Source organism: Sinocyclocheilus anshuiensis, unplaced genomic scaffold (assembly GCF_001515605.1).
Source record: "Sinocyclocheilus anshuiensis isolate Anshui unplaced genomic scaffold, SAMN03320099.WGS_v1.1 scaffold544, whole genome shotgun sequence".
NCBI classification, from domain to species: Eukaryota; Metazoa; Chordata; class Actinopteri; order Cypriniformes; family Cyprinidae; genus Sinocyclocheilus; species Sinocyclocheilus anshuiensis.
In genome coordinates, this window is record NW_015555763.1 from 2,040,066 (window position 1) to 2,050,371 (window position 10,306).

At 39.4% G+C, this 10,306-nt stretch overlaps 1 long non-coding RNA gene across 1 annotated transcript in view; it reads left to right on the plus strand.

Annotated features, from left to right (window-relative positions):
- The first annotated feature begins 9,979 nt into the window (after positions 1–9,979).
- The window catches only part of LOC107674051 (uncharacterized), a 14,660-nt gene continuing 14,333 nt past the window's right edge, over positions 9,980–10,306 (plus strand). Inside the window, exon 1 of the long non-coding RNA XR_001632470.1 lies at positions 9,980–10,249. This is a non-coding gene — a long non-coding RNA (uncharacterized LOC107674051). The remainder of the gene's footprint in view (positions 10,250–10,306) is intronic.

Consider the following 10,306-nt stretch of genomic DNA (forward strand, 5'->3'; position numbering starts at 1 on the left):
AAAACAGCACTAACTTCAACCTCAAACTTCCTTCTGATCGCTCTGGGGTGGCAGCAGAGGGAAGTTAGGGTTGACGGGTTAGCCTGTACGTGCCGTTCACACAATTAGCTGGTTATCCTTGAATTAGTCCTGGTGGAGAATGCGGGCAGAAGGCACTCATTCCTCCCCCTGATCAATGGTATTGAAATCTGAAGGTTATTTTGGGGACGTTGGGCCTCAGATTGTCGATGTCATTCCCATCACATGTGCATTGCCCCTAAGCCTTGTTCTGAACTGGAAGCGTTAGCAGGCAACAATGTGAAAAAAAGGTCCTTTCTAAGCACTTTGATTAACCTCTGCCAGCAAGGACTTGTCCGAACTGACTTGATGTACCCATGTGACACCCTATTATTAGCCCATATCGAGCCACAGCACACTCCCAACCCCTCATCCGGCACTCCCTCCCATCAACTACCCCGCAACCTCTAAGTTTGTCCTTATGTAGTTGTATACATATCTGCCTACTTGCAGTAGGGGAGCGGGCACATGACCTCCCATTGTGAGGAATACTTGGCACGTGGCCCCGCTCCTCAGTTAGAAGCATTGTTCTGTTGCAGAGGAGAGTGACACTGCTGGAGAAGATACTCGCTGACATTTTCGACTTTTTAACCACCATCAGCCCATTAATCAATGGCCGCATCTGTTTCGGAGGGAACGGGAGCGAGGAAGAAAGACAGAGGGCGAGAAAAAGAAAGGGAAATGGGGAGAGTGTGAGAGAGATGCCCGTGTAAATACACTAGCGCTAATCCAGCCAGACAAATGTGTGGAGGAGCCGAGAGAGAGAGAGGGTTTGACTTTGACTTGCGCTGTGAGGGGGCTTGTGTCAGTTCCACCTTTGCTTTATCTCATCAGCTCAGTATTAGCACATTGCATTTGCCACTCAAGTGTTTAGCATATATGTAAATTTTATAGCCCTCGACATGTTTGTCCCTGCTGACAGCCATGAAAATGTTTGCCCATGAGTTTGTGTGTCTGTCTGTGTGTGTGTGTTGGACATTCACTTTTTGGGGATGTGCATCTGAATGATGCTCTGCAAGGTGTGAATGTACGTGTGCATACGTGTGTATCCGCTCTTGGGTGTTAGTTTCCGTATGCACTTTGATGATAAGCGAATGAGAGCTCCCTACAATAGAATACTTGAGTATCTGAAGAAAAGGGAATTGTGTTGGACACAAGATGGCGTGAACAAAAATCTGAAGACACCTTCTTTTGCTTTGAAAGGAATCTGCATTCATTCAAAGGCTTCTTTCTTCTTTAGGTACAATGGTTTGAAATTTCCTGAGCAAGTAGGCCTCTTCTTTACCCTTCAGTTGTAGAAGCAAGAGTGTTTTGTAGGTGCGAGACACGGGCGACCTTTCTTTGATAGTCGCTGTGATATACGATGGGCCTAAAAGCATAGTCTGTCCCATGCTTTGCATTCAGCTGGCATGAGGGCTTTTTTTCCTGCTGCAAAAGCCACCTCATAATGTTTTCTAATTCTGTTCTATTTTAAGAGCATTACAGCATTCTATTTTAACAGCGTCTGAGGATCGCACCACACATTCTCTGTTAATGACCTTCACTGAAGGGCCACAGGAAACATGCAACATTCTTATAAAACTTCTTTCATGTTCACAGAAGATTTGTTAGATACTGTATACTTAGCATTATTAATGTATAAATAATGCAACTTGATGTGTTGAATTGTCTGAGTAATAGTTTTTAAAGAGCAACTGTAAAATATTGCCATGTTTTTAAATAACATTTTCCCCTCAAAAACACGTTATTTAAATAATTTGGTCTCCATAACGCTTTTTAACTGTCAATATAATGTTTTTCAATTTAAAGCATAATTTTAAATTTGGGAATAAAAGAAGTAGTCCTGCACTTAATATTTTGTAGCAAGCACAGTCTTTGATCAAAATAACTCTAAGAAGTCTGTGTAAACCTAAATTTGGCAAAATTCAGAGTTAAATTAAATAGGTTATACCTCACAAGAAGTTGAATTATAATTGACAGGAAGAGGAATTTACTTGGATACAATTCTGGGAAATTCTAGGAAACAGGTCTGTCTTTCCTTTCATCCATTCATCTAGTTCTCCAGTGTCCTTAGTGCTTTTGTATTTTTCTCGTTGAGCCATTTAGTCATCTTATGTCTCAAAAAAAGAAAACAAGAAAAAAGGTTAGCAGCGGATGCTATGAGTTCATCACTTTGTGGGTCATATGTGATGGAAATAGGCACATTAAGGTCTCTGGAGATGGACGTCCAGCCTTGAGATTGTCCATGCTCCACAATCCTCTCTTAAACCTCCCAAGATAATAGTACACTCTAAAAAAAGATGGTTCTTTAAAGGTTCTTTACATGCAGTAATGGTTTTATTTAGAACCATAGCATTTTGAAGAACCCTTTTATGCTGAAATGGTTCTTTGTGTTAGAGATTAGGGTTCTTTATTCCCGCCCTTTTGTTTTTCAAATCTGTAACTGTCAAAGCATCTCATTACTGATTTTTCTGGAGCTCAGTGATCCAACTACAGACTGTTAACACACTCTCAACAGGTAAATGATTTCATTCTTAAATTTAAATACAAATTTAACTTTAAAAATGTAACTGGTTTCCAAATAAACATGTTCTTATCTTTTTTTTGTTTTGTTTTTGGGCACATATAAGTGTGTGCAGCTCTGCTAAGCTGTGCAAACTTCTCTCCTCTTCTCCACTTTCTTCTTTTAGGATTATGAAGGGCTCACATACTGTCCATTTTTGCTTTTGGCCTTCATAAACATAATTGTTTTTACATAAACACATGGACACACTGTAACTCTAAACTCAATTGTGTATTTCAGATATATTACATCCCACAGCCTCATCATCTGCAGAGAAAAATCGCCACTTAATCACCAAAATGATGGACTTAAAGGCATCATATGGATTGGATTATGATTGTTTCACTGAAACTTGGTCTTCATCACATCTATTATTTGTTCTTATTTTGTGTTTTAGTTCTTTATGTATTTATTCATGTTCAATGTCAATTGTAATTCATTATGTATGTATGTATGTATATTGTCATTCATGTATTCAGCTAATAACTGTTGTTAAGAGCACTGACACTTTTACATGTTAATAAAAACATACTTAATTCACACAACATGCTGCTGTTCTGGTTATTTTTGTTGTTGTTGTTTTAATGTAACACCCTAACTGAGGCTACACTCTAAGATGCCTCATTACTGATTTTCTGGAGCTCAAGTAACAAAGATATTGAATTTATGGTCCATTTTGTTAGATATTTTAAACATACCCAGCTATCCCATGACTTTATATTACTTTTTCCTTTTTACATTGTGAAGTGCTCACATACTACCTATGGCCTTCATAAACAATTGTTTTCACATAAACAAATGAAAGGAGACAAACTGTATATCTAAACTCAATTGTGCATTCCAGATGCTGTCACATCCTACAACCTCATCATCTGCAGAGATAAATTGCCATTCAATCACACCAAAATACAGATAATGATTAACTTAGAGGTATCATAGAGGATCGTAAAGATATTTTACTGGAGCTTGGTCTTCAATACACTATTTTATGTTCTATTTTGTTTTACTTCTTTAAGCATTTATTTATGTTCAATGTCCATTGTCATTCATTAATGTATTCTGCTAATAACTGTTGTTAGAACACTGTCATTTTTGCTACAATTTCACGTCATTAAAAATAAAAAATAAAAGTACCTAATTGACACGTTGTTGTTGTTGTTGATGATGTTGTTGATTTTATGTAAAACCCTAATAGACACTTCAAGATATTATAAGATCAGGCAGATAGACACATCCTACAACCTCATCATCTGCAGAGATAAATTGCCATTCAATCACACCAAAATACAGATAATGATTAACTTAGAGGTATCATAGAGGATCGTAAAGATATTTTACTGGAGCTTGGTCTTCAATACACTATTTTATGTTCTATTTTGTTTTACTTCTTTAAGCATTTATTTATGTTCAATGTCCATTGTCATTCATTAATGTATTCTGCTAATAACTGTTGTTAGAACACTGTCATTTTTGCTACAATTTCACGTCATTAAAAATAAAAAATAAAAGTACCTAATTGACACGTTGTTGTTGTTGTTGATGATGTTGTTGATTTTATGTAAAACCCTAATAGACACTTCAAGATATTATAAGATCAGAGGGGTAAAAACAATATTAATAAATAATATATACAAATAATACTAATATTAATGATATTGACATACTAATATGAATGAAAAACTATAATTAAAAAGGTTATTTATAACACCATTAAGGTCCTATATAGCATTTTCAAAGCATGGTTCTATATGGAACCCTATAAAAAAGGTTCTATTTAGAACAAAAAAGGGTTCTGGTATTGTTACACGCTGAAGAACCCTTTTCTGGTACTGTTTAGAACCATTTTTCTTAAGAGTGTAGCATATAAAATGTCACATAAAGAAACAAGGCTTTTTCTTTATTCAGACTAGCTGGATGAGTGATTTCTTTTTTCTTTTTTTTTAAATAGGCAACTGATTTCTTCCTGGCTTTTTAAGCATGAAAAGCCAAAATAATTTTTAATTTGAACAATTTTCCTTGGAGAAATGTCATATTATCTGAAAAGTGCACACATACAAATGAACTGTGGACCCTTCAATGTATTGAGCAAAGCTGAAAGAAGATTTGAGTTAGTTGAAAGAAATGGTACTGAGAGACATGTTTCAAAACTAATGTACAAGACCATTTGAATGTGACATTCCACCTTTACAAGCTGCAAAAGAGACAAAATGCCTGGGATTTGGTGCCTTCTCAGAAAGGGAGGCTACTAAATGGGTCTCAAGAACACAATACTGTTAGTACTATCCTTGTGAAAATCTGCACAAAAAACACTTCAGCACCTTTTCAGTTGCAAAGTCTCTACTTACTCTGCAAAGAAAAAACTTGCATCGTCAATGATGCATCGGCAAGAGACTGAAACATTAAATGAGTTTGGATATTACTACCCTAGCTGATATTTTTAAAAAGTTATTTATGGGGAAAATAATGACTGTGCTCAAACAGATTTCCAAACTCTCTGTCTTCCATTGGTCAAAGAAACAGATAGCCGTGCCCTAATCTCACGCCACTGGTTAAGCCAATGTTGCTATTTCAAGCTTGTTTGGGATATTCAAACACACAGAGCAATATTTTGATACAGCCATAGTGTTTATACTCACTTTTTTTAAAGGGAATTTAATCTAAAAATCTTTTATGTTACACCTTTTATAAAACAAAAAGTTATGTAAATAAATGTAGATAAAATTGATATAAATCACAGTATTAACAGTTACACTTTCTTTGGGGTCCTCTGGTGGGTGTTGAGCTGGAAGCATACACAGAAACCTGCAAGCTTTGGTTGCTAATACATCATTGCTAATTGCCTAAACAAATCAGTGCCAAACATATTGAATGCAATCAGACCTCTTGTCTGATCCTTATCTGAATTTCCCTTCATGAGCAAAAGCTCAACAGTGTGTGTGTAGAGTCGTGTAGGTGCGCATGTTCATTCTTCCTAATTTCTTTTGGAGGTTTAGAGGATCATGATCAAGTGAGATGAGGACGAACAGAAGGACTGAATACTGGAGATCACAGGCCCAGTGTAGAAGAAGGATTATGGCTCAAAGAGCAGTTTACACTCCTCTGCTCTCGACTCAATTTCTCAAGGCGCTGCTTTCTAACGATTGGACTTACACTCAAGGCCACGCGTTGGCAGTCACACTATCCAAACAAACACACACAGACACGCGCACGCACACGCCACTTTTATTAATAGCCGAAACAGCTGAAGATCCTCTGGCTCACACCCGAGGAGAGGAATTCCCAGCATTCAATGGACAGAAGTGTGTTAATCTGCGATTCTTCACCATAGGCAGAAGACAGATGGATTCCTTCACTCTTTCACTTTTCTCTGCGCGTACGATGGGATCAGCTAGCGAGAGGCATGGGTATCCACCGCTAATTAAAGGTGGTGGGTGGGAATTGGAAGGAGCGCTGGACAGATGGACTGCCTTCACCAAGGAGCCAGGGATCTTTGAACTCGGACCACGGAGCATATTTAATTAAATCTCCAATTGTCCCAAAGGCATGAAGATTTTTTATGTGAACACTGACCCCATTGTCTTTCTCAAGTTTCGGTATGAGCTTAGAGGTGTTGGCTTTTCTGAATGTGATGTTTGGAATATTCAAATATTTTTTTATAAAAATCTGACATGCATATAAAACAGGCCTACTGTATGCATCAAATAGTCTTTTAACCCTGGGGTAACATCCTTTAAACCCTGGGTTAAGGACCATTTTAACCCTGGGTAAAGGAATATCCAGACATATTGAAAGCAGGTTAGCATCGCTTTTAAAGGTGCTAACCCGGCATTTGTTAGTCTGGTTGTTTGTTGAGAGAGAGATGAAATGGAGTTGTAATAAAGGATTTAACTATAGCAGCGTAGGACTATTATTCTGTTGCGTGGAACTGAAGAAAGGGGCATTTCATTCCAGCCCACATGTGGAAATCGAACATTCAACTGTTCATCCATTTTCTACCCCTGAATGTAAAAATGAAAAATCAAGGTGAATTCTTGTTTTTTCATTTTTGTTTTTTTTAAAACGTACAATGATAATGGTGCAGTTTTCTCATATCTCTTTTTTCAATGCTAAATAAAAAAAATTAACGAACGCAATGTACACGGACCTTTGGGTTACAAGTGGGTTACAATTCCGTTAGCCATGACTACTCTAATGGTTACAATGGGTACAATGCCTGCATGTTATTGTTCAAACTACTTTTCGATCATTGCCTTCACCAGGTATGAAAACATGAAAACAAAGCCAAACCTGCAATATAGCAATCCTGGTCAGGATGTGTCTGGGAAAAAGAGCACGTATGGTCACCCTAGTTAATTGGAGCAATAAATAGACAGTCCATTATTAAAAAAGTCCCCTATTAAATCAACCTAAGATGATTTGTTGATATAAGATGATCTTAACTGGTTTGAGTTGGTCTCCAGACCTGGCCAAGCTGGTTTAATGCTGTTTATTTAGGTAGCCAGCTTCTTGCCCAGCCTGGCCAGCTGAAAATTGCCCAAAACTCCTCTAAAAGTATAGCAATCAGCTTATTGTTTTTTTAATCCAGAAAAATTAAGGTTCTCAACCAGAAAAGATTTTCATTGCAACATGTGCTTGTCACATGTTGTATTTGTCCACTCAGTGTTTTAAAAACTGTTACGACCCTATAGTTTTGTTTTGATTGGTTCCTGCAGACTCATTGTTGTCGTTCTCTGATTGGTCTTCTCTCCCTTAAAAGAGATGACAGCATTTCTTACCCCATTTGTATGCTTAGAGAGTTTGTTTCGTTATTTGTTGTTTTGTAACGGTACTCTGGCTTACCCGACCCTTGCCTGTTGTACGATTTTGATTTTGGATTATCCCTCTGAACTTGATGTTTCCTTGTAAATATTTATTGTGAATATTGTAAATAGTTATTGGGAAAGTAAGGAGTCAGACGCCATCTTTTGTTTTTGTAACATTTGGATCTCTGTTTTTGGATTAGGTAGTTAGGTTAGAGAATTGTTTTTTGTTTGTTTCTTTATTTTGGATAGGTAATTTAGAGGGTTAAATATTTAGAATGTTTTGTTTATTATTTTGGCACCATTGGCTCCTGAAAGTGGACTCCTAAATAAAAATTCAAAAGTAGTTGATTGTTCACACTCGTTTTTTTTCCCATGTTGTGCTCTACCCCTAGACGGGGCGTAACATGGAAATTGGGGGCTCGTCCTTTCTTGCTAAATTGGTAGCTTGTCCGTTTCGTCCGTTCCGGTGGAAAGTAGTGAGTTGTTTATTTATTCTGTTGTGGTTTCTCTTTGACTGGGATTTTTCTTTTGGTAAGGGAAGAGTTACGGTAATTAGTATGTCATCCAAATTCGAACTAGATAAATTTACAAATCACGCCGACAGTAGAACAATTGGAGAAATGTCGTAAAGATGATTTGTTAGTGATCGCAGATTTCTATGATATAGTTGTACCTTGAAATGCGTTGAAGAGAGAGATTAAGGCGGCACTGCGCACGGAGCTTGAAAAACAGAACATTTTACCTGGTGAGAGTGTGGTTACAGGTGTTGCAATAACTTCGCTATCTGAAGATTTGGAAACTGCGGAGGCAGAATTCAAGTCCCAAGATGCGGCTCGCATAGATCCTGTTGATCCTTCTCTGGTAAAAGACCCCTTACTGGCCATCTGGTTGAAAGAACTGGAAGTGGAGCTAAGCCGAAGCCAATACCAAAGTCAGCTGTTGCATGTCCGAGCGGTGGAGCTTGAGACACAGCGAGACGTGCGGTTGAAAGAGCTGGAGCTTGAATTAAAGTTTGGGCAGGCTAAGCAGTTACAATCTCCAGTGTTACGGGGAAATACTCCTGTGCAGACGCCGGTAATCACTTCTCCTCCTCTCCCTGCAACGTTGCCTGTGTCTACGGTAAGTCCTGACGCTGATGTTGATATTAGTAAACAAATTTCATTAGTCCCTACGTTTAGAGAAAGTGAAGTTGACACGTATTTCACTGTGGTCGAGCGCATTGCAGCCACGTTAAAGTGTCCGAGAAATATTTGGAATTTATTGTTGCAGTGTAAACTTGTTGGGAAGGCGCAAGAGGTATGGTCAGCGTTGACACTTGTACAAAGCATGAATTATGATTCAGTTAAACCGGCTGTATTAAGAGCTGTCACGGGAGGAGCACACGACAAACACAGTGGGTGTGGCGTCAGGCCTCGGAGAGGCTTTTATTAACAAAATAATATAAACAACAAAGTGTCCAGGGAAAAGGTGAATCTAGTGTAGAGCTGTAATCGGGCCTTAAAAGTTAGGCCCGACAGAATTCGGCCCGAGCCCGACAAGTACATTTTGATTGACAGCTTTTTAAAAGCCCGAACCCGTTTACAGCCCGACATTATTCAAATGTGCGCACGCACATAGCTCTTTTGCCTTTTGTCAAGAATGAGTCATTTATCCATGTTTTAACATAATTTATTCATGACTAACGTAGGCTATAGGCCACTTGGAAGTTGGAACAAAGAAAAAAAATAAGACCTCTGTAACATCGTAACATCTAAGCACTCTAAATAGGCCTAGGCATACACTTAGCCTATAAATAGGCCAACGCGACAATAAAAATGAGTCTTTCTTAACAAATTAAATTAAGATAAATTCTAAATTAAGATGGGTATTTGGCAATAACGAAATTAAGATAAAGGCTCCGCGAGATTTTGAAATTTAATAAAAGAATAATGGCAACATTAGCCTATATACTCTGTCTACATTATGCATTTAAGACTCAATTAAGATAGTTATAATTTGAAAAACCTTTACTCACCAAGATTAGGCTACATGTTTTTGTCGAGGAAAATGATTGAATCCACTGTAGATGGCTTCAGCGCGGTCCAGCGCTCACTGATGGTGCGTCCAGCAGCACTGAACACCCTTTCACTGCTGCTGCTGCTACTGGCCAGGATGCATAGTACTGATCTGGCTAATTTTGCAAGTTTTGGGTAGGATGGTTTGTTGATCTTCCACCAGCCAAGAACATCCATTTAATTTTCCATGACAGCCGTTTCAATGTAGCGAGTGACCTCGTCATCTTTCCAGTCAGCTTGCTGTACATTTTCCTCCTCAGCATCCATTTTCGCATCTTTCTCGCGCTAATCGAAACGCATCACATGACCGCTCATTTACCGCGCAAGCCCGAGCCCGTGTAAAATTATATAAATTAAGCCCGAACCCGACCGAACCCGTCGGGTCAAAGATCTTCAGCTCTAATCTAGTGTCCAAAATAAAACAGGGGATCTGGTGTCCTCGTCGTGCTGCGGGCTTCGTGCAGGGAAGGGCAGTGATCAGGAAGGAAGGGTCCAGGTAAGGGGCGGAGTCCGGCGGCTGCACGCGCTCCCCTCTCCAGTCCGGGATGCGAGGGGCAGCGGCTTCTTCCAGCGGCTGCATCCTTCTCGCCTTGGCCCCGGCGGGTGAAGGGTCTAGATGGCCCGGCATCCTGGCCCGATGGCCGTGTAACAGGTGCGGCTCTCGTCCGGACCGCGGGTCCGGTAGCTCGCATCTTCGGCGGCACGGAGATCCCTCTAATGCACCCTTCCTGGACCCACAAGGACACCAGCGTGCATGCACGGGGAAGAGACCGGTCTCCCGAGGAGAGGCGCGCTCGGCATTTAAACAGCGGCGGTGATGAGGCTCCATT